The sequence below is a fragment of the Mastigoproctus giganteus genome, chromosome 4 (assembly GCF_048544385.1).
Source record: "Mastigoproctus giganteus isolate SK-2022 chromosome 4, ASM4854438v1, whole genome shotgun sequence".
Taxonomy (NCBI): domain Eukaryota; kingdom Metazoa; phylum Arthropoda; class Arachnida; order Uropygi; family Thelyphonidae; genus Mastigoproctus; species Mastigoproctus giganteus.
The window spans coordinates 84774276-84798154 of record NC_143578.1 but is presented as its reverse complement, the minus strand read 5'-3'; the positions used below and the strand labels follow the sequence as shown (position 1 = coordinate 84798154).

The 23879-nt window shown below is 37.3% G+C and overlaps 1 protein-coding gene across 5 annotated transcripts in view; it reads left to right on the top strand.

Annotated features, from left to right (window-relative positions):
- Positions 1-23879, top strand: part of Alg12 (Alg12 alpha-1,6-mannosyltransferase) — a 295448-nt gene that overhangs the window by 78648 nt on the left and 192921 nt on the right. The window lies entirely within an intron of this gene.

Genomic DNA, 23879 nt, shown 5'->3' with positions numbered 1-23879 from the left:
TTAAGTGCAAAATAAATGAAAAGAGATTTAATCAGAATCAGAGTAACCTTTACCCTTATGACAGGGACACTACACTCCACACCACAAGTTACCATCCCACCAGGAGGAGGTAGGTTGGTCACAACTATCTTTCTCTGATTAACATATATTGGTCCACCCAGTGGGCTATCAACACTGGACTAATATTATCTACAGTCCTATAATATCACAAAGAACTGCACCTGATGGTCAATCAACTCAAGTGGTGTAGTTGGCTTTATAAGGTTTTTTTTTGTATTGGTATAGGATATACCATAAGTTTCTACAAAACTTGTAGCAGTGTGAACAGTATCAGCAGAGGATTATAAACTATAAATTATAGCACTGCTTATGTGTTTTAATAATTTAACTTGTCACATAGATTTTAATGTACAACAATAATAATATTAGTAGAGCTTTTAGAATCGGTGTTTTGGCATAGATAGCTGGCGTGAGAATTCGAAAGGGTGGCTGGCAATAGATAGTTAAATTTATTGTTTGTTATAAATACTTTGATTTTACAAACGTAACGTTTTAACTTAATACATATAACCACTTAGATTTTATAAATGTAACGTTATAACTTAGTACATATAACTTAAACTTGATAGGAGACACGAAATTAATATAGCATAATTTGGAAGGAGATAAAACTCGATACTGAAATATATATATACAGCCACTCCCCCGACTTATGTAAGGAATGCATTCTGCGGAACTTTATGTAAGTCGGAATTTTATGTTAGTTGTAATTTCTCTAAATACTTATGCAGCACTTGCAAATTTTATTGAAGCAAAAAATAAATGTTCAACGAACATGTAAATGGAATTATTTATCAAATATTTTTATCTTCTGCACAGAAAAAATTACGCAGAATTTTTTCTGTGCACAATTTTTTCTCGGCAAGTTTTACTTTTCGAGCATCGTTGCCAGAATGAACTCTCTAGCTGATAAGCACGCCGCTGTGTAAGTTGACAGCTGTGGAGATTTAGAAGGGGTTTTTTCCAACACATCACAAAATTTCTCTTCAGCTGAAGAATCGGCACTGGCGACTTCACCGCATTCTTTAAAGTTTTGGAAACCAGCGTGATGCTTGAACCTATTAAACCACCCATTGCTTGCCACGAACTTGGCTTGGGCTTTGCCGTACTTATCCTTAATATCTTCATAAATACTTCTTGCTTTTGCTTGAATGGCCATTGGACTCAGGGGCCCTTACTTCTGAATCTGATTTTCCATCCATATTATTAATAGCTTTTCCATCTTCGATATAGCACATGAATGCTGTTTTGTGATCACTGTTGATCTTAAATGTGTTGATCCTTTAACATGTTATTTTATACACTCACTGTCCTTTAAAATAGTATTCACTGTTGAAGCAGTGAGACCTAATTCCATGCAGTAGATGACAAACTTTGTCCTGCTTCGTAATTCTTAATTAATCATCTCCATTTCCAAATCAATTGTTTCGTTTCCTAGCACTGCCAGCACTTGCACTTTCTGTTGGTCCTTTTTCCTTCACCGTTGTAATAAATAAATAGGAATGAAGAGAAGACTTGAAAATTTATTTATGTTTTTTATATGATTGAAGATTTCAGTGAAGGGGAACCCATTTCACCGTAATACTGTAATGTAAAAACCCACAGAATTCCAGTTATCGGTATTATCGCAAATGCAATAAGATCGAATTTACTACCTGTTTATAATAGATTGCGCTAACCGAAAAGCCAGGAATAGATTGCACTAACTGATAAATTGGAAAGTGCAAATTATTTTTATTGTTTTATGGTAGTCACCTACAGTAATGTGATTTAGAAAAATATCACAAAGGTGTTCAAAATTGATTCTTATAACGGAACATATGATAACGATGAAAGTGTAGTGCAATTTCCATTCTAAAAATGACCTTTTAGAGAGATAAATAGCTTAGTTATATAGCGAAAATTTCATCTTCCCAGGTCTTGGAACAAATTATCAAAAAAACAATGTATTATTGGGTTCACATTACAATATTTTCACGATACCTCCATTTATTCCTATGGGATGCAAAATACATTTCAACAATTCTTTAAAGTTTGCACTGGCTGAGAAAAACTTACATAAAGTCAAATTTCCATAAGTCGAGTATTACGTAAGCCAGGGAGTGGCTGTAGTGTTATTACTGCATTGGGATAGAAGTTTAGTGTAATATTTTTAATTGTTTTAAAATTGAATTGAAATCATGCCTCAGACCAGAACAACAAAGCAAAAGGCTCAAGGTAGTGGGAGTACTGTCTCTCATGGGAGAACTGAGGGGTGGGTTGTCCTCTGAATCAAGCATTTTGAAATATATTGTTTGTTTGATGTTTGTGGAGCAGTCAGGAACGAGACATGATATTGCCAAGGGGAATGTCTTTGTGTGTGCTCAGTGTAAGGAATGTGAGGAAATCAGGTGCCAACTCAGTGTTGTTATGGGCCTTTATGAGAGCTTGAAGAACAGGATAAGATACCCTCGAAGGCAACCATGAGCCTTGCACAATCTCTCCGAATTGAGTGACAAAGCTCTCAATATATAGTCCCTCCTATTGTGTCTGGGCAAAATTGCAGACACCTTCAAGTTCAACACTAACTTGCAACTTTTATTCAACATTGACCTATACTTGCTCGAGTAATTCCGCCATTCTCCTACTCTTAATATCATTGGTGTGTACAACAATATCACCTTTTGTGCCCTTAAAAGATAATATCTGCTGTACAATGTCATCATCTTTTGCTCCTGACAGACATATTCTGGTCCTATTCCACCTATTCTTTTTGCACAATATATTCCCTGTTTCCCTGACAATAGAGTCACAGACAACAAATAGTTCCTGTGGGATCAGCATATTCTGCCTTGGGGATTGCTGCTGTGTTGCCTGATGTTCAAGTGCATGCTCTGGCATTATGGGCAGCCGAGAGCTTGATGGGCCCCTCAATTTTTTTTCAGCCTGGTCTGTGCATATTAACAAAAGAGACTGCTTCTACAGAGATTGGATACACTAAAAAAGAAAGGGTGCAAGAATATTTGCTAAAGCTATCGAGGCAGTGTTAGGTGGGTCAGAAAACTGCTAGCTTGCGGGAATACACGGACTAATAGATTAACAGTAGCTGCTGACAGAGATGAAAGTGATTCTAGCACTGCTTCTATTGGAAAAAGCAGCAGCCTGGAAAACAAGGTGCCAGGGGTTTCAAAGACTCTGGGAGTCATTGCAGAACAAGCAAATACATGGACTGTGTTAGGTTAGCTAAGAATAAGAACAGGTGCATGTATTGTGTGTATACCAATGCTGTAGTGTAGTAAATAAATTTAATAAATTTGAGGTGCTGGTTAAAACATCAAAGGCAGATATTGTTGGGATATCAATTCTGCATTCCTTATATCGCACAGATATAAGGAATACAGAATTGGAATTTGGGGAGTACAATGTGTACAGGATGGATAGACAGGATAGGAAGGGAGGAGGGGTTATGCAATTAGTTAAGAAACATAAAATCTAAGGAAGTGCAGTGTTGAGTCAGTTTGGTGTAACATAAGCACTGGGAAAGCAAAATTTGAGAGTAGGAGTGTGCTGTAGGCCTAATGACTCTGATAAGTATAATGAACAGATACAGATAAATACAGTGAGCCAGTAAATCAGATTGTCTTATAATGGGGATTTTTAATTTCCAAGATATTGAATAGAGCTTGAGTTGGTCATTTGCACACTAGCAAGGCTTTTGTGGATTTATTGGATGATTGTGTTCTACAGCAGCATTTTCAGGAGGCAATCCAGAGGGAGTAATACTCTTGATTTGATTATCAGTAGTGATTCTTCATGCATTAAGAATCTGCAGATAAAGGAGCCACTAGGTTGCAGTGATCACAATGTGCTGATGTGGGACTCAAAGAGGTAACTACCATCAGGGGTAATGGGATGGCATTTTGCTTTCGTAAAGGTGACTAGGGAGGTCTGAGACTGTTTTTAAGTCTATACAGTGGGACCAACTGATGATGTTACCAACAGCAAATTCTATAGGAAAGCATTCAAAGAATTAATCTTGGAAGCTACTAGGCTTTTCATACCAACTAAGAAATATTGTTCAAGGTTTAGGCCTAAATGGATGTCAGATGAACTAATGAGACATGTGGCAGAGAAGAAATATGCATGGGATACATATAAATTAATGGGTGATACAGAAGAATGGAAGATATAAGCTGGTCTGTAATCAAGTTACAGTGGAGGTTAGGCAGACAAAGGCAGATTATGAGCATCTTTGGCAAAGGATGCTAAGAAAAACAGCAAGGATTTCTTTACTTATATAAATTCTAAAAGGAAGGGGATGAATCTGATTGGTCCACTTGATATTGATGGTTCAACTGTTGATGATCCTGCTCAGATAGCAAACAAACTGAACGAGTATTTTGCTTCTACATTCACACATGAGGAGTTATTCAGGGAGGGGAATACCAGAGGTGTATTAAACTATGGTAGTGAGTTAAATGATTTTTTAATAACTGAGAACAAAGTGTACGAGAAATTGAAGATAAACATAAGAAAGGCACCTGGGTTGGATGAGATCTATCCAGTACATTAAAGGAGGCAGCAAAGGAAGTGAGCAAACCCTTAACTTAGCCATAATTATGAGAGCTTCCTTGGACTCAGGGGAAGTATCCATGTACTGGAAATGTGCAAATGTGACCTCAGTTCACAAAGGAGGATCAAAGGGAGACACAGGTAATTACAGACGTGTTAGTTTAACTTCTGTTCCGGGGAATTTAATAGAGGCACTAGTTAGAAAAGCACCTCAGAATCATCTAGACAACACTTTGGTTATACTTCGGACACAGCATGGCTTTGTTAAGGGGAAGTCTTGTATGACCAATTTGATTGGATACTATGATGTGGTCACAAAGGAACTGGATGCAAAAAATAATTTTGATATCATATTCTTGGATCTTAGGAAAGCTTTTAATATTGTTGCACGTGGAAGATTACTGTACAAATTGGAGCAGTTTGGCGTTAAGGGCCAATTGCTGCTATGGATAAAGGGATGGTAGAGTGGGTAATCAACTGCTTTTCGTGGACTAATGTTATTAGTGAAGTCTCCCAGTGTTCATACAGTTGTTGGGTCTATTGTGTTTTCTGTATATATTAATGCTATTGATGAAGGTATATCAGGCTTAACGTCTAAGTTTGCAGATGATACGAAGGTAGGCAGTGTTGTTAATGATACTAGTGACAGTATGCTACTGCAAGAGGATCTAGAAACATTGAGCAGATGCTGAGAGGTGGCAGCCGAAGTTTAACATTGACAAATGTAAAGTACTGCATATGTTACTCTGGGGTAGCAGTAATCCCAGAGTAACATATGAACTATGTGGTACTACACTGGTGGTAGTAGAGAATGAAAACGACCTGGGGGATAATTGAGCAGTCAGATACAAAGTAATTTAGGGCAGTGCAGACAGTCTGCAAGAGTAGTTCATGGGTCTTGTCTGTTTGTTATTTGGTTTTTAGGAGCATTAGGAACTAAGGCCATATTGCTCCATTGATATGCGGAGGTCATTCCCCGACCTTTCCGCATCCTCCGTATTTGGAGGTCACGGGCTCGAACCCCGGTGTAATCAAGAAGCGTGTGCTACACACTGCTGCTCCCGCCCACCTGGCTATGGAGGCGCTGGTGTCTTGTCAATGATATACAGGAATTTTTCTAGCAGGGATAAGGAGGTGATTATATCCTTGTATAAGGCAGTGGTAAGGACACACTTTGAGTACTGTATACAGGTCTGGAGGCCTGATTTCAGAAAGGATGTAGAGCTGCTGGAATGTGCACAGAGAAGGGCAACAAGATTAGTGAATGGAATAGAAAGGGTTGCTCTTACGAAGAAAGACTTAAGATTTGCAAATTACAGTGTCTGGTGACTAGGCACCTGTCAGGTGATCTGATTGAGGTGTATAAGTCGTTCAATGGTTTGAGAAAGCTCAATGCTAATGCGATTTTGCCTCTTGCCCAGATTAATCGCCTGAAGTGAAAAATTGAAATTGAGGGAAGGCAGTTGTAGAATAGATGTGCGGAAGTTTGCCTTTAGCCAGTGTGCTGTTGATTGCTGGAACAAACTGCATCAGCAGATTATACTGCTGATGCAGATAATTTTGCTTTATTGTATCATATGCCGCTGTTAATGCTAATTTCTAAAGTCTCATCAGGTTGTGATAGGCTGCAACACTGGGCTGGGAATCCCCAAACCCAAAAAAACAACCGTGCTTAGATCTTAAGCATGAAAAGAAATGCCTTCCTGGCACTGTCACTCTCAATCTTTGTCAATTAGCATCATCTCAATTCATGGGTAAACCACTGGGTCACTTCACCCCAGCACAACTCATTTGAGAACTACTCCTATGCAGTTCTTTAAACTGTATCTAAAGCTCAATCAAAGTCAGAACAGGCTCTGTCAACAGCAGAGTGTGAACGTGCTGAAGGAGGAGATTTCCTCCTCCAGCAGTTCACACATTGAGGAGGAGGATCGGCGGTTTTTGATAACATTGGTTTGGGCTGAGGATGTCCTGCACCCTATATGATGTTCAGACCACAAACTATAGTTCTTGCCATTAAGGTGTTTCGCACCTTGCTGTTTTTATTCTTAGCATTATTTCTTGCCATCACACAAACTGTTGCACAAAATTGCTCTTCTGAAAGCCCAGTGTCTTGGAGATTTTGGCACTGCAGCTGTTCCTTAAGTTAATCTCTGGTGACTTCTTTATTAAGGCGCCTCTGAAGCCAGGTGGGCAGGAGCAGTGCGTAGCACACGCTTCTTGATTAGACCGTTCGAGCCCGTGACCACCAATACGGAGGATGCGGAAAGGTCAGGGAATGACCACCGCATATCCCGGAGCAATATGGCCTTAGTTGCTAATGCTCCTAAAAACCAAATAACAACAACTTCTTTATTGACATAAAAATGATGACTTTTGGCTCAGTCTGGAGGGTCTATCTACCTCCATCTGAAGCTGCGTCACTTTAAACCATTTAGTAATCTTCTGAGTCTGTGCTTTGACCTCTACCCGTTTATCTTGTATAGCTCGGACTGGCATTCTCCAATGCTGGACAAGCTTTCTTTAGAATTTTGGATTTAATCTCATCACTAGATCTGAATATCTCAGATTTGCCTCTAACAATCACACTCTTGGGTCTTTTCAGTTAATAACCAAATAACAACAACTTCTTTATTGACATAAAAATGATGACTTTTGGCTCAGTCTGGAGGGTCTATCTACCTCCATCTGAAGCTGCGTCACTTTAAACCATTTAGTAATCTTCTGAGTCTGTGCTTTGACCTCTACCCGTTTATCTTGTATAGCTCGGACTGGCATTCTCCGATGCTGGACAAGCTTTCTTTAGAATTTTGGATTTAATCTCATCACTAGATCTGAATATCTCAGATTTGCCTCTAACAATCACACTCTTGGGTCTTTTCAGTTCATTTGGCGTTCATTCTGAACCACCTCAGCAAATTTCTCTGTTTTACTACAGACTATTCATTGTTGAGCCTGGGCTCAGGATCTTCTGAGTCAGCAGCCTCAATTCTAGAAGACTTTCTGACCTTAGGTTTAGAAGCTTAACTCTTTTAGATCTTTGACTATCACTCATGACTTTTTCTTCAACTAATTCACTCTCAGTAAATCTGCATATCTTCCTTAGAATATCCCATCTAAGTGATACCCATTGCTATTCTGGTCAGAAAACCTCTACTTTCTAAAAATAACTATCAAGTTATCTCCTCTTCTTGAGGAATTATTGGAGGTTCTAGCCTCCTTGAAGTCATAACTCTAAACAAAATGTAAGTACAAACTACCACTAAAGAAGGTACTTAATTAATACAGATGTTATCAGCTAACTTAAGAATACTAGCATAATATGTGCAGCCAAAAGTCAGAAAAGAAACAGAATTTATAACTAAAAAATCCCAGCTGGCAGAGAGCTTTTTTAGGCATTTTTTGGTGAAACACAACCTCCCCAGCCTAGACCACAGGGAGGTAGAGTTTATTATTAGTATTAGCCATAACCATATAGTGCAAGGAAGCCTGAGGCTTATGCTGCACCAGCCAAAAAAAATTCCCAATTTACTGTGTGTGTGTGTGTGAGAGAGAGAGAGAGAGAGAGAGAGAGAGAGAGAGAGAGAGAGAGAGAGAGAGAGAGAGAGAGAGGGGGAGACGCAGAAGTAGAAGGGAATCACCAAGAAAGAGAAGAATGATGATACCCAGCTCAGGACCCTGGTTGTGCCAAGCCCATACTCACCAGATGCACCTGGTTTGACCCATTGTAAAAAGTGAATAGATCAAAAACCAAGAGAAATTGCAGACAATTTGCAAAAACCAACACTGGTCAGTACAATGCATACAGGGAGGATGTTTGTGTGTGTATAAATTGTATATGGGACCAACGATTTCCCCATAACTGCTATATCTTCTGTGCTGTGGCCTTAAGGCAAAGTCAGTCATGTGTAGTGTCAGTGTTAGTCTGAACCGTCTATTGTACACTTACTGGAATGCCCTCAGTGCCCATTTGTCACTGAGGGAATCCTTACCTGAAAATTAATTCAGAAGGAAAGGAGTAAGGTATTGTGTTGAGTAGGGGTTTGGAGAAAGGGGATTTATATGTATATATAATGCTGCCAACGGTGGCATCTAGGCTTATGCCTATTTCCACCTGTATCCGATTGTGAGAGTCGGGGGGAAGCCTTGTCACCTATGAATGGCCTCAGTGGTTAATGAACAGACCATTCTGCCACCAGGGTTCAGCCACCCCATGGGCAAAATGCCCCCGCCTGTGCTCATCCCTGGCAACAGGAGCCGTGCCCTGCTCCACTATCAGTGTCTGTGCATTAAGAGCACCAAAAATCCCACACCTACCAGTGAAATGCAAGACTGGTAGGTGCCAGCACATCCCACTCTCAGGCAGCCCACACTTTAGAGCCCACAAAAAAAAAAAAAAAAATCCTCAGGACTGCTGCATTCAATTCCTGTACTGACAACTCACTCTCTCAAAAAAAAAAAACAAAAAAAAAAACAGCAAGACTCATCCAATAGTTAATACCAACCTTGACATATAAAAACATTTTTGCAAGGCATTAAATCTTTCCCTGCTAAGCAGACACACATTCATTGCCACTGGACAGTTCTGGAATTACCCTTTTTAATTGCAATCTAAATTGTTCTTATATTAAATAGTCGTGCAAAATCTGATTCCATGATTCCTCACACGAGCAGAAACATAAGGATCTGTTGCCAACAAATACGTCTCCATTGCAGGAAAGAACCAAGCATTAACCTTTTTATCTGTTTAAATTTAACTGTAACAATCCTTGAAAACCACACATTCGAACCATATACTATAATCGGTAGGAGGACCGTCTTATAATATAAAACTAAGGCCTTCTTCCTAAGCCCCCAGTCGGTCCTTGCGATACAAATAATGAGAGAAGGAAAATTTTTTGATCTGGTCACTAATATACTCCAGATGGGGCATAAAGGTAAGCCTGTTGTCAATAATTAAGCCCAGATGTTTAGTCTGGGCCACCATGGGAATCCTGTGCCCATCATTTGAAACAATAGGAGGTCTTCAGGTGTCTAATTTGCCTTTAAATAGCATCATCACTGTTTTCTTGTATGATATCTTTAATTTACGTTGAACTGTCCACTCAAATAAACTAGTCATCACACTCATAGAAACCTCCTATATATCTTGCCTGGACCTACCTGATACATATACTATCAGGTCATCAGCATAGGCTATCCTATGACACACATATTTAACACTAAATTCCAAAACATGGGGCCCAAGACGGAGCCCTGAAGACGCCCACAAGTAACATTCTTAGAAAAAACTATGCTGTGACCTGACAATAATTTTTACATTAAAAACCTTTTTACAGGCATTATTTGGAAAAAAGTGTTACGTTACCTAGAAATTGTCACAAAACCCAATGTGCATGTGTTGTACTTGTTGCTGCAGTGACACAACAAGTACAATGCATGCACCCAAGAAAACTCAATTGTACGCAACAAGTGCAGTAACACAACGAGTTGCAGTGACACAAGTACAATTGAGCAGTGACGCACTACGTTATACCGTTTTATCAGCATAATGATTAATATACGAGTGACTGTGCCAAAATCTACAACCCAGTGTTTGAAGGAATATCATGAAAGAAAGAAAGGGAAGTTGGACAGAAATGTGAATCCAGATGAAATTCAACAAGAATGTTTCGTTATGTCTGGAAGTTCTCAAACTACACCCAAAATAACTCGAACTGAAATAATGAAGGAATATCGTGAACGGAAGAAAAGTAAATTAGAAATTCAGACTATTCCGATTAATATTGAAATTCAATCACAGAGTTCTACTATACCTGATACTTATCAGGAATCTAAAACTCCAGCAGAACGAGTGAAGGAATATCATTCAAGAAAAAAAGCGAAATTAGAAATGGCTAAATTAAGATTCCCGATTACATCCTTATAGTGTCTACACGAGCTCACAGTGAGTTTGAAAAACTAGTGTACAAAAACCCATTTGGATTTGGTTGTAATGTTTGTTATCGTTTATGGTTTTAATTAGATTGGAAACAATTTCCAACAACTTCATATGAATTACTTCAAAATGAATTTCCTTTACAAGAAGTGAGTACTTTGATGATGTGTAATACATGTCATACTTTATTAAAAGAGGGCCAGATACCAACTATGGTCACGTCAAATGGATTTATATATCCACCATATCCTACTCATTTGCCTGCACTGGATATTGTAAATGAATGTTTATCACCACGATTTTCAGGCGCCTCCGTAGCCAGGTGGGCAGGAGCAGCAGTGCATAGCATACGCTTCTTGATTAGACCGGGGTTTGAGCCCACGACTACCAAATACAGAGGATGCAGAAAGGTTAGAGATTGACCACCACATATCCCTGGAGCAATAAGGCCTTAGTTGCTAATGCTCCTAAAAACCAAATAACAAACAAACAAACAACCACGATTATCCTTTATACAAATTCGTCGTTTACGTTATGAACATGGACTATATGGGATCGTTGGACAAGTAATAAATATACCAGTTAACATAAATACGATGGTTCATCAATTACCTAGAGAATTAGATGATGATTATGCCATTAATGTACATATAATATGAAGATTCATATATAAATCATATCTACAAGGATACATACAGCAGAAAATTTGCAAATTGCATTTAAATCAGTAGGAATAACAGCTAAATTACTCGTTCTATATTGGAATCGAAAGAATTTATAAACAAGTCATTAGGGATTGCTCCAGAATTATCTCATTCACTACACTTTCATGAATTAGTACAAGTTGTTCAACAGTCCGATAGTATATTTTCTAAAATTCTTACAAAAATAGGCAATGGAGAAGCATTATTACCAGATGAACTTAAAATTATAGAATCGAGATTTGTTACAAAAGAGGATGCTACTAATTTATGTCCTCAAGGGATTCAACTATTTTTAAGAAATAGCGATGCAAATGCCTATAATCCAAATGCTTTAGTTGCAGATGAAACCCATGACGTGGTTGCACAAGATTGATACCATGAATATCATTCTGAAGAACAATTAGCAAGTATGCGAAATAAAATTCATAAAATGTCAGTGACTGAAACTGCAGGACTTCCATACATTCTACCATTATTGAAAGGAAAACGGTACATGATTACTGCAAATATAGATGTGTTTGATGGATTGGTAAGCAGCGCAATTGGTACTTTAGTATATTTCGAATTTGAGGACGACGAAACAGTTAAATGAGTATGGATGAAATTTCCTTAGTCAAAAATAGGACATAACCTTCAATCTCGTTATAAACAATATGTGAAAGATAAAAATTTACCTAGTCAAGCTGTACCTATTATAAAACTATCAACTACGATTCCATTCAAGAACGATAGGAAATTAACATGTAAACGTACACAATTTCCTTTAGTATGTGCTTGTGCTTTGACTATACATAAATCTCAAGGAGGGACCTTCGACAAAGTTGTATATAATTATAGTCCATCATTCTATTACAGAATAGCGATTAGGAAAACTGTTGCCATTTGTCATCCGGAAATTTCAAAAAGTGTGGCTGGAACACCTAAAAATGTCAATCAACTGAAATCAGGCGACATGCTAGTCGAGAGGGCATTTTGGAACTATTGTACTAGTGGCTATGGTGACATCTATGTTGCTCTCCTCAAGGGTGTTGCTGACGGTTGACAAGTTCTGTGGCAGTTGAGAACTGCAGAACAACTAGTTGTGGCAAGAAAATCTTCCAATTCATGGCCATACAAATGCATGCCACCACAGTCATTTTTGTGGCTGTGCCAGAGTCTGGATCTACAGTTAGCAATCATAGAGACCAAGATTCTCTGACCAGGTATTATATCTAGTGCAGTGTGGAGGTACTACTACTACTACTACTACTACTAGTAGTAGTAGTAGTGGCAGTATTGGCATGTGATGCAAGAAAGCAAGTGTATGAGCTTATACAGCATCAGCCAATAAAAAAAAAAAAAAATCACACCATTCCCTCCAAATGCCTGTCCAGTTCCTCCCTAAATTTATTCAACCTATCGGCCTCCACAACGACATATGGAAGTTTGTTCCAGCAATTAACCGCCCATTCGCTAAAGGCAAATTTCCGCAACATCTATTCTACATCTGTCTTTTCTTAATTTGAATTTATGCCCCCTTAGGTTCATAATCTGAACAAGTGGAAGGATCCCATCAGAATTCAGCGTGCTCAACCCATTCAAGGCCTTATACACCTCAATCAGATCACTGCGCAGGTGCCTAGTCTCCAGCCACTGCAATTTGCAGAACTTAAGCCTCTCTTGGTAAGAGGATCCCTTCATTCCCCTCACCAATCTTGTTGCCCTTCTCTGTACACATTCAAGCAAATCGACATCCTTCCTAAAATGAGGCCTCCAGACCTGTATGCAGTACTCAAGGTGTGGCCTGACCATTGCCTTATACAGATGGATAATCACCTCCTTTTCCCTGATAGCAAAATTCCTATATATCATTGACAAAACCCCATGTGGGCCCCTCCCTGGGAAGCTCAGGCAACTCCAGGGACAGCCAAGCCAGAGTAAGTATTCCACACTCCCTGGCCTGGCTCCTTTGCAGCCTGTGTGCATTTCTCAGAAAACTTAATATCTGATTTCACGATTACTCCTAGGTCTTTTTCATTTTCTACCACCTTAAGTGTAGTACCACACAGTTGGTACTTTTCTCTCGGGTTGCTTCTACCCATATGCAGTACTTTGCATTTGCCAAGGTTAAACTTCAGTTGCCACTTCTTAGCCTATCTGCATAAATTATCTAGATCCTGTTGCAGTAGCACACTGCCATTACTGTCATTAACAACCCTGCCAACCTTTGTATCATTTGAAAACTTTGACACTAAGCCTGATATACCTTCATCAATATCATTGATAAATATACAAAACAGCAGAGGATCCAACACCGAACCCTGTGGGACTCCACTAATAACATTAGTCCAGCACTCATTGATTACCACCCTCTGTCTTCTTCCACTCAACCATCCTTTTATCCATTGTAGCAACTTACCCTTAATACCATTCTGCTCCAATTTGTACAATAGTCTTCCATGCACAACAGTGTCAAAAGCTTTCCTGAAATCCAAATATATGATATCAAAATTATTTTTTGCATCCAGTTCCTTTGTAATCACATCATGTATACTTGGTGCAATGTCCTCCCCTGGCATATAGTATACAGGGAGATGACATGAAGTGAATCAATTTGGCTGGTAATTTTGGCTCATGCAGCATAGGGTGTACACAGAGAGCTAACTTTGGTGACAAGGCTGCATTTCTGATTATGACTGCTGTCCAGGTGGTCTTTTTTATTTATTTATTTTTTTGTGGGCCCCTCCCTGGGAAGCTCAGGCAACTCCAGGGACAGCCAAGCCAGAGTAATTATTCCACACTCCCTGGCCTGGCTCCTGTGCCATGGATGGTAACTAGTGGTCTGGTGCTCTACAAGCCTCTAAGCTAAGAGGCCAGAAACACCCAACATTACATAAGATTAACAATGTATCACTCATGCTTTCTGGTATTTCAACTATATCTCAACAATGGCTGTCATTGTTACATCCATGGCAGTGGGACAAAAAATATTCAGAACTGGATAAAAAATGAAGTAAAATTTGCAAAAACTCACTTGCCAGAAAGGGCTCAAGAACTGCATGTATACAAACCAAAATTCCAGTGAAGATCAATAATTAACCTGACAAAAAAAAAAAAAAAAAAAAAATACAGTAGTTACTCTAACTGATGTCCAACTTCTCTTCTCCTTTAGTGGGGGGGAGGGCAAAGAAAAACTGTATTTTTGGCTTGTGAGACACTGTGATGTGGAAGATGCACCCTAATTTTGGAACAGTAAATTTAAGAAAAAATTATTATTTTAGTATTATTTAACTTCAGATTCATTACTGACTTGATCATCATTATCATCATCCTCTTCACTAGTATCACTGTCACTCTCATATAATAAATGATCTTCAGTGCCATCCATTGCATTACTTATACCACATTTTTTAGAGGACTTGACCACAATTTCAGTCTTAACATCATGCCAGGACTTCAGCACACATTCATACACTTGTGCTGTTGATGGATGTTTCATCCTTCCAGTAGGCATTGTATCATAGTTCCCCCCTCTATCATCCATTTATTTCATTGCTCCCTCATGTTATTCTAGAATGGCTTATTGATGCTGACATCTAATGGCTGTAACTGGGAAGTTAATCCACTTAGAATTCAGGGCGCTTAAGGCACAAAATTTTTCTGTAAAAGGCAAGTCACAATACTGACTCAATCTTATATTTTGGTTCAAGTACATCAGGTTTCATTTTTCATACTTCTGAAACAATGTAGGTACGTCTTTTTCGGAAAATATATACAGGCACTCCTCTACTTACATACAATCAACTTACATACAACTTTTCTCATAGGTGCATATACAGCACAAAGCTTCTCAAAATTAATAAAAACATTGTAATGTGAACCCAATAACACGTTGTTTTTTGGTAATTCATTCCAAGACCTTAGAAGTTGAAATTTTTGCTATACAGGCAACTCTCGGTTTACGAACATTCAATATAATGAACGTCACAATCATTCAAAATTTCTTAAAGTCTCCAATAGATAGAGTTTCTTATAAAACGAAATGTCAAACTATAGTGAATATAATTGTAAGATTTAAATAAATAAACTTTTAAAAAATGTATTTATTACAATAATTATCAGGAAATTGTTGAACTGGCCAATAAAATGGACCTCGACCATGATGTGACTGACGTTGAAAGAGTGTTTGGACTTCCATTTTGAGGAATTAACAACCGATGAAATAACTGAAATAGCGACACATCTAAATTCTGAAGTAATAGAAGAACCTGATATTCCACGGCATCCCAGAACATTTACAAGGCAGAAAATGGCTGCAGCTTTTAAATCAATTTCTGAGGGGTTGGCAATCATTGAAGTAGATGCAAATATGGAAAGAATCGCAAAAGTGAAAAGAGGCATTCATGACCAGCATGCTACAGTGAGATTTTTGAAGGAAAAAAAAAAAAAGAATCTAACTGTGCAATCTTCTATAAAAACATTTTAAAAAAGTGGAAAACCCAGCTGTTTCTTCATTATCAGATGCCCTTCCATCTACCTCATCTGCACCTAGTGTCACTTATGTGGAAAATATTGAACTCTGATGAAGATAAGAACAAATAGAAGTTGAATACATATGTATGTACAGTACATATATTATGTTAGTACTCATTTTCTTTATTTCTATTTTGTAACTCTTTTGCGTTACGTATCGTATATGATAAACCATAACGCATACATACATACATTATAATAAAATGTATTGTATAGACCATTCGATGTTTAGTACATGGTTTTAATGCTTTAAAACGACTACTAATTTATACGATATGTATCATAAAAGCTCGGGAATGCAAGATACACATACCGAACAAAACGTATAACAAATGTCTTGGAACGGAACTCATTTGTAAACCGAGAGTTGCCTGTATAACTAAGCTGTTTATCTCTCTAAAAGGTCATTTTTATAATGGAAATTATATTAGTTTTATATAAATTTATGTCAAATAAGCACAACATAAAAATCACTTTTAAAATGCACTACACTCTCACCATTTATTATTATGTTTGGTTATAAGAAGAATCAATTTTGATTGGCTTCATGATATTTTTCTAAAGCCCATTTCTGGAGGTCACAACTATAAAACAATAAAACCAATTTGCACTTTCCGTTTCATTGGGCTTTTCTGTTCGTGAAATTTAATTATTAAACAGGTAGGAAACTCAATCTTATTGTATTTGCAATAATACCAATAGCTTTTAAGTTATATGGAGAAAGGTGTTTGCCCTTCACTGAAATCTTCAGTCATATAAAAAACATAAATACTTTTTCAGAATCTTCTCTTCATTGCTTATCTTTTTTACTGTTTCAAATTTTACAACAACAACAACAACAAAAAAAAAAAAAAAAAAAAAAGTTCCTGAACAGAAATATCAATTAGTAATTAAGCTATGTACGTAAGTGTAAATTTATTTTTATTTTGCTAACCTGTGGAAAATTGTCTTCCGATTTTCACATATCATTTAATTTTGTTAATTGATATTTAAAAAAAAAAAAACAACAATTACGGGATCACCTGGAAATTTTTTTCATATACTGCTTATGTATTGTGTCTGTAAATTGGATATGTTCTATGTTTTCTGCAGTAGCGTAGCTAGCAGGGGGGGGCCCTCGCCCCTGGTGCAAGCCAGAATGGGATGCCATCACTTGAAAATATAAGAAGGAAAGTATTAACTTTACCAAATAATTTCAAGTTTTTTAAAAATTTATCTTTCTCCTCTGTAATCTCAATTTTTTAAAGGGATTTCTTTTTTTTTCAACACCCTGATCCAAACTAGGACTCACCTGTATGTACCATATAAACAGAGACTATTAATATTTAGTTTAATTGTTTATGTGCAAAGTTAAAGTGTGCACAAGTTTAACTGTTTATGTGCCAATTTAACTGTTTATTAGGAGTGGTGAAATATACTAAAAATATGGATGACTCATTTCTGCGAAACAACAGATGAAGAATAAAGAAAAATCACTCCTAATTGTCTAATAGGGTGGTTACATCAGTAAACAGGTTGACTACAGCATATTGTCCCCTTTGGGAATATACCTTAATCTAACCGGGAGCTCACATCTGGTGAATATGGGTTTGGCACACCCAGGGTCCTGAGCTCTTAATTCGTGCTTTCTACAATAGCAGCTGTATTTCCTGAAGGCTAGATGTGCAGGCAATATGTACCCAGGTCTCTCCGAAATTCATTTGTTATATGGAAATTTTATTCGTTCCACTGAAACTAATTTAATTGGACCACCTGTGGGTTTCAGGATCTATTAGCTGAGACCAGAAAACTGTTAACATTTAGCTTAATTGTTTATGTGCAAAGTTAGTGTGTGATACATAGGAGTGCACACATTGAAGTAAATCATCATCATCATCCATTTTCAATCCACTGCAGGATGAAGGCCTCTCCAGCAACTTTCCAGTTCCTTCTGTTTTGAGCACTGGCCATCCATTTACTACCCACAAACTCATGAATTTCATCTATCCATCTCTGCCTTTGTCTTCCAGGTTTTCTTCTAGCTCCTCTTGGGTACCATTCTGTTATTTTCTTAGTCCATCTGTCATCATGTCTTCGAGCTATGTGTCCTGCCCAAGACCATTTTAGTTCTTTAGTTTTGATAAGAATGTCCTTTACTTGAGTTTGCTGCCTAATCCATGTATTTCTCTTCTTATCTAACAGTCTGATTCCCAATATAATTCGTTCCATTCTTCGCTGTGTAGTTCTAAGCTTCTCTTCCATTCTTTTGGTGAGTGCCCAAGTTTCACTTCCATAAGTCATGGTGGGGAGTATATATTGGTTCATTATTTTACGTTTCAGACAAACTGGGATATTGCTCTTCAGTATGTGACTATATTTCCTGAATGCTATCCATCCCGAATTTATTCTTCTCTTGACTTCCAGCCATTTATCATTATTACAGCTAATAACTTGTCCTAGATAAGTATATGACTCCACCTTTTCGTAAGGAGGAAGTTCTCCTTTGCCCGGACCCGCATAGGACACAGTCATTTAACTCATTCATTTTTGCTGAGGGCTGTTGACCCTCCTATGTGTGAGTCCTGTGGCACAATTTTAACGATCAAACACCTTTTAATTGACTGTCCAGATTTTAGCAGCACCCGTTTTACCGCTTTTAATCATCTGACTGAGCCTTATACACTCAGTCAGATTTTATCCGACAATGACAACGTGTCTGCTATTTTTAGCTTTTTGAAAGCAATAAAGGTTTTTAATCGTATTTAAAATTTATATGTTATTGTTATTTATTTATGTTTTTTGTTTTTAGATCTGGACATGGTGGCCTAATTAATTAGGTCACTGAGATTTAAATTTTTAGAAATTACCTGGTCTTGCCTTAGTTGCTAATGCGCCAATAAAACCAAACCAAACAAACAAGACTCCACCTTTTCAATTACTGCTCATTCAATCATTATTTCTCTTTCTGTGGCATACTTGTCATTACTTTTGTTTTAGCCATTTTCATCTTTAGTCCAAAATCCTTACTAACTGTGCATAACTGATTAAGATTTTCCTCTAATTCTTTGGGATCATGGCCTATGACCGCAATGTCATCTGCAAATCGTAAATGGTTTAGGTACTCTCCGTTCATATTGACTCCTTTCTGCGACCAGTATCTTCTGAAAGCTTCCTCAAGGGCAGCAGTAAACAGCTTCGGAGATATTGTGTCTTCTTGTCGAACTCTTTTCTCAATTTTAAATTTCCTACTGTCTTTGTCTAGTCTAATAAAGGAGGTAGAACTCATATATTTTCTTAAAAATCATAATACATGGGGTATCTATGCCTTGTCTTTCCAGTGCCCGAAACATTTCCTTATGTTGTATGGAGTCAGATGCCTTTTCAAAATCCACAAATGCCAGACATAATGATGTTTTATATTCATTTGCTTTCTCCATTAGCTGTGATATTACGTGAAGGTGATCCATAGTTGAGAATCCTGTCCTAAAGCCAGCTTGCTCTTTCTGTTGATTCTCATCAAGTATTATTTCTAATCTGTTAGTAATGACCCATGTGAACAACTCGTAGATGTGGGATAACAAGCTAATTGGTCTATAATTTCAAATTTCTGATTTATCTCCTTATGCAGCAAAACTATGATTGCATTATTCCACTGCTTAGGTATCACACCTTTTCTAATGCACTTTGTGAAGAGCCTTGCCAGTTTTTGTGTTATGTCTCTTCCACCCAATTTTAACAACTCTACAGTAACTTCATCTTCCCCCAGGGCTTTCTGATTCTTCATTTTCTTCAATGCATGTTCTACCTCATCAGGAAGAATATCGGGTATGTTGTATGTGTTGCTGCTTTGCAATCCATGTTCCCCACTGCTGGCATCATTCCCTCACTCCTTGTATAATTCTCTATAGTAGTCTTCTGCTATTTGAATTATGCCTTCTCTGCTGTTTATAAGTACACCATCGCTATTATTCAGTTTCAGTATCATTTGTCTTTCTGTATTACTGTTCATGGCTGCTGATTTAATCCTTTGTTTTCCCTTAATGCTTGTACTTTTCTTGTGTTAAATCTTCTTTTGTCCTCTCTGAGTCTCTTTCTAATGGCTTTGCATAACTCAGTATACTCAATTTTCTCCATGTCAGTGTTTTCCTTGCTCTTCATTTGTCATCTTCGATTCATCATGACAAGTGTTTCTTGACTAATTTTTTCTTCTTTGGATTTCTTTTTCCCTATAGGTTTCTTGGGCTTTATCACTTCCAGAAAGTTGTAATATTCCTCGTCAATATCTTGGTCCTGAGCAGTCTGCAAAAGCTCAAACTTGTTCTTAAGTTCCAGTACATACTGCTTTTTCTCCTCTTCTGTTATCTCAAAGACTTTTGTATTATTTACTCGAGTCAGTTTTTTCCTTTCCTACATCTATATCAAGTGTACATCTTACCATTCTGTGATCGCTTCCAACATTTACCTTATTCATGACGGTAACATCATTCACAATATATCTTCTGTTAGTGAGGATGAAGTCGATTTCATTAGTTGTTAATCCATTTGAACTCTTCCATGTCCACTTTCTGTTCACCCTTTTCTTGAAAAAAAGTGATAATTACTGACAATTCTTGAGATTCTTCAAATTCCACAAGTCTTTTTCCTCTTTCATTTCTTTCACCAATTCCAAAATTTCCTATAGTTCCCCTTTCTGCGTTGTTTTGTCTTTTTCCAACCTTAGCATTGAAGTCCCCCATAATAATAGTGTAATGGGTTTTCTGCTCATCTAGAAGACTCAATTTCGGCGTACATTTCTTCAACCTCTTCATCATCAAGGCTTGATGTTGGTGCATAAATCATTATAACCTTTAGCTTGTATCTCTTAGAAATCTTGAGTATTAGTCTTGACACACTTGGTGATGTACTTTTGAATTCCAAAATGTTGTTTTTAAAATCTTTATGGACCGGAAAACCAACTCCACCTTCACTCCTTTCACTGTTTCCATTGGTGTACAGCAGATTTCCACTTGATAAACTTATAAGTGATTCATTTCTTCTTGTTGTTTCAGCCAAACCAATGATATTCCAATTCACATTTTCTAATTCCTTTTCCAGCTCTAATATCCTGTCTTCACCGATGAGTGATCTTACGTTATAACAAGCCAAGTTCAGTTTCCGTTCATGGCAGCCTGGTCGTACCCAGAGATTCTTGGGTACGACCAGGTACCCAGGTACCCGATTTGGGTACACCCTGTGCTTCCACTCTGATCCGCTCACTACCATAAGAGGGGGAGTCAAAGCTGCTGGGGACTGAGGGCCATTTGTTTTGTTGTGCTGTCATATGCTAGAGGGTTTGGTCTTTTCCTCTTCACGCTGACCAGGCATCTTGAAGAGAACCACTCTACACGTTCTTTGCCACCTAAGTGACGTAACAGGGCTTACCATCGAGAAAGTGTGCATGAGTGGATTTTAGGGAGGCAGGCCAACCGGACTTTCTGTTCACCCTTTTCTTGAAAAAAGTGTTAATTACTGACAATCCTTGAGATTCTGCAAATTCCACAAGTCTTTCGCCTGTGTCTGATAACACACAGGATACCTGTTCCCCCTCTGAGCCCCATTGATGTAAATATAGGTATGCATCTATATCTTTGAAAGTAGTGTAGCTTAATAAATTTTGATTCTGTTGTAACAGATAGTTTAGATATCATCTCTATGTAATGTTTCGTTATCTATTGTGACTGTGGCATACGTTTCCTTTATTGAAAGCTTTTTGGTTTCTAGTTCTTAAAATATGAATTACTTCAAGTTTTAATTTTTTATATTGAATCAATATCAGTATTCCAACATCGCTTTTTGGCCTATCTCGGTACCAGATAACTTGAGAATTTATTTTATTAAGAAAGGCAGTGAGTATTTTCAGAATAACGACGGACCTTCTGACACTGTTGGAAGAACAGGAGAAAAAATGAAAGGGAAATATTGACAGTTAATAACTTTGTGGTTTTATTAGACACTGCCAAATGGGGAAAAAATTTTAAGAACTTGGATGGTTTATTTACCATCATCAAGAAATTTATTTTGTTTTTGCTGCAAACTATTTTCATTAGTGAATAAAGAAATCGAAACATCCAATTTTATCACAGAATTAAAAACTTGGTGGAAATTAAACCCAAAGCTTTCTGACCATGAAAATAGTGAACAGGGTTTCTCGTGCTTGGAGTGCAGGGTTGAAGTTTCAACAAACTATTGACCACATTCATCTGACAGTACTGGATAAAGAAAGAAGAAAATGAAGAGATGTTTTACATCGGCTTTTAGATGTATTCTTATTTTTGGCTTATCAGAATCTTCCTTTTTGTAGACATGATGAATCCATATTTTCTTCTAATAAAGGAAATTTTAGAGAAATGGTAGAGTTGCTATCAAATTATGACCCTGTTTTTAAATATCATATTTTATTAAATTATGACCCCATTTTTAAATAATGTATTTTAAGAATTGAATGTTCATCTTATAGGAAAGAACTTTTGTATTTATCGTCAGAGATTCAAAATGAGTTAATTAACATTTTAGGAAATTATGTGAGAGAAAAAATGGTAGCCGATATAAAATAAGCTAAATATTTTGGAATTCTATTTGACAGTATTCCAGATGTACCACACACTGATCAAATGTGTGAAGTAATTAGATATGTTCACATTGTAGGTGACAAGGTTGAAGTGAAGGAATCATTTTTAGGCTTCTTCCACATTGTTGGAAAGATTGCTGCCGAACTCACAAGAGAAATTTTGAATAATTTAGAAAAGGATGGACTGGATATAAATCTGTGCCATGATGGAGGTTATGACAGTGCAGCAAACATGGCAGGAGTTCATGGTGGGGGTCCAATTTAAAATAAAGGAAATTAATCCCAAAGCATTATTTATATCCTGGGCAAACCACTCGTTAAATTTATGCTTTGTGTGTTCATTTGCAAGCGTTTCGTTATGCGCAACCTTTGGAACTTTGGAAAATCTTTTTTCTTTCTTTTCAGTCTGTCCATAGCATTGGGAAATAATGCAAAAACATACAGAGAAAAATTCAAATTGTTTTATTAGAGTCACCCAGAATTTCTTCTATATACCCATTTTATGTAACGTGACCATAAATTGTATGTTCTCTGGTCGATTTGCCTGTTTTGCTGTTCGCGCGCGCACACACACACACACACACACACACACACACACACACACACACACACACACACACACACACACACACACACACACACACACACACACACACACACACTTAGTATCTACTATACTGAAGTTGGACTTGCGTACAAAATAGACTTATGTACATGAAAAAATAAACAATTAAGTATGTAAATTAAGGAGTTCCTGTACTTTGTTGGATACATCAACGATGCTACAAATCAGTGTGCAACAACTGCATTTCATGTGTGAGAACGCTGTGTACACACTGAAACACTAGGGCGCCTCAAATGGGCAGTAAAAAATGTTTATATGTTGTTAAAATATAGATAGTATGAATCAGAGCTGTAATACTCAATACGTTCTATGTTGATATTAATATTTGTAAAATAATAAGAGGAGTTTACCTCAGTAGAGTACGTGGAACACTTCTGTATGATACTCTCCAGAAATTAAAACGAAAAAATCAAAAACTTACATTAGAGTAAAAAATAAATAATTAAAAACCAGTTTAACACTATTCAAATTAATTTAACACAATTCAAATCAATTTAACACATTTAAAAATTAAAACGAATCTAACGAAAATATTCAAAACCATTTTCCTTCCTGAAGCTGACAATGCTTTTCGACCGTATGTCGTGATCACAGGAATGAAAATTACCGAATAGGGTTGAACCTGAAATTTAAATAGTGATTATTTGTCTTCGCGCATGCGTGTAAAGGTCCAAGCATCGGAGATCAAATATGGCCGCTGAATATTAACAGAATTCTCGTGTAATTTAATTTCTACGGTTTCTGCAATTAATAGTCACATATAATTACGTTGAACCTTAAGTATTTTGGCCTCGTTAAATAAAAAAAGTATGTTTTTCGTTAATGGTACGAAAGGCTAATTCTGACACTTCTGAACGAGAAGCACAAACTGAGACTTCATGTTGATTTACACGAATATTCAGA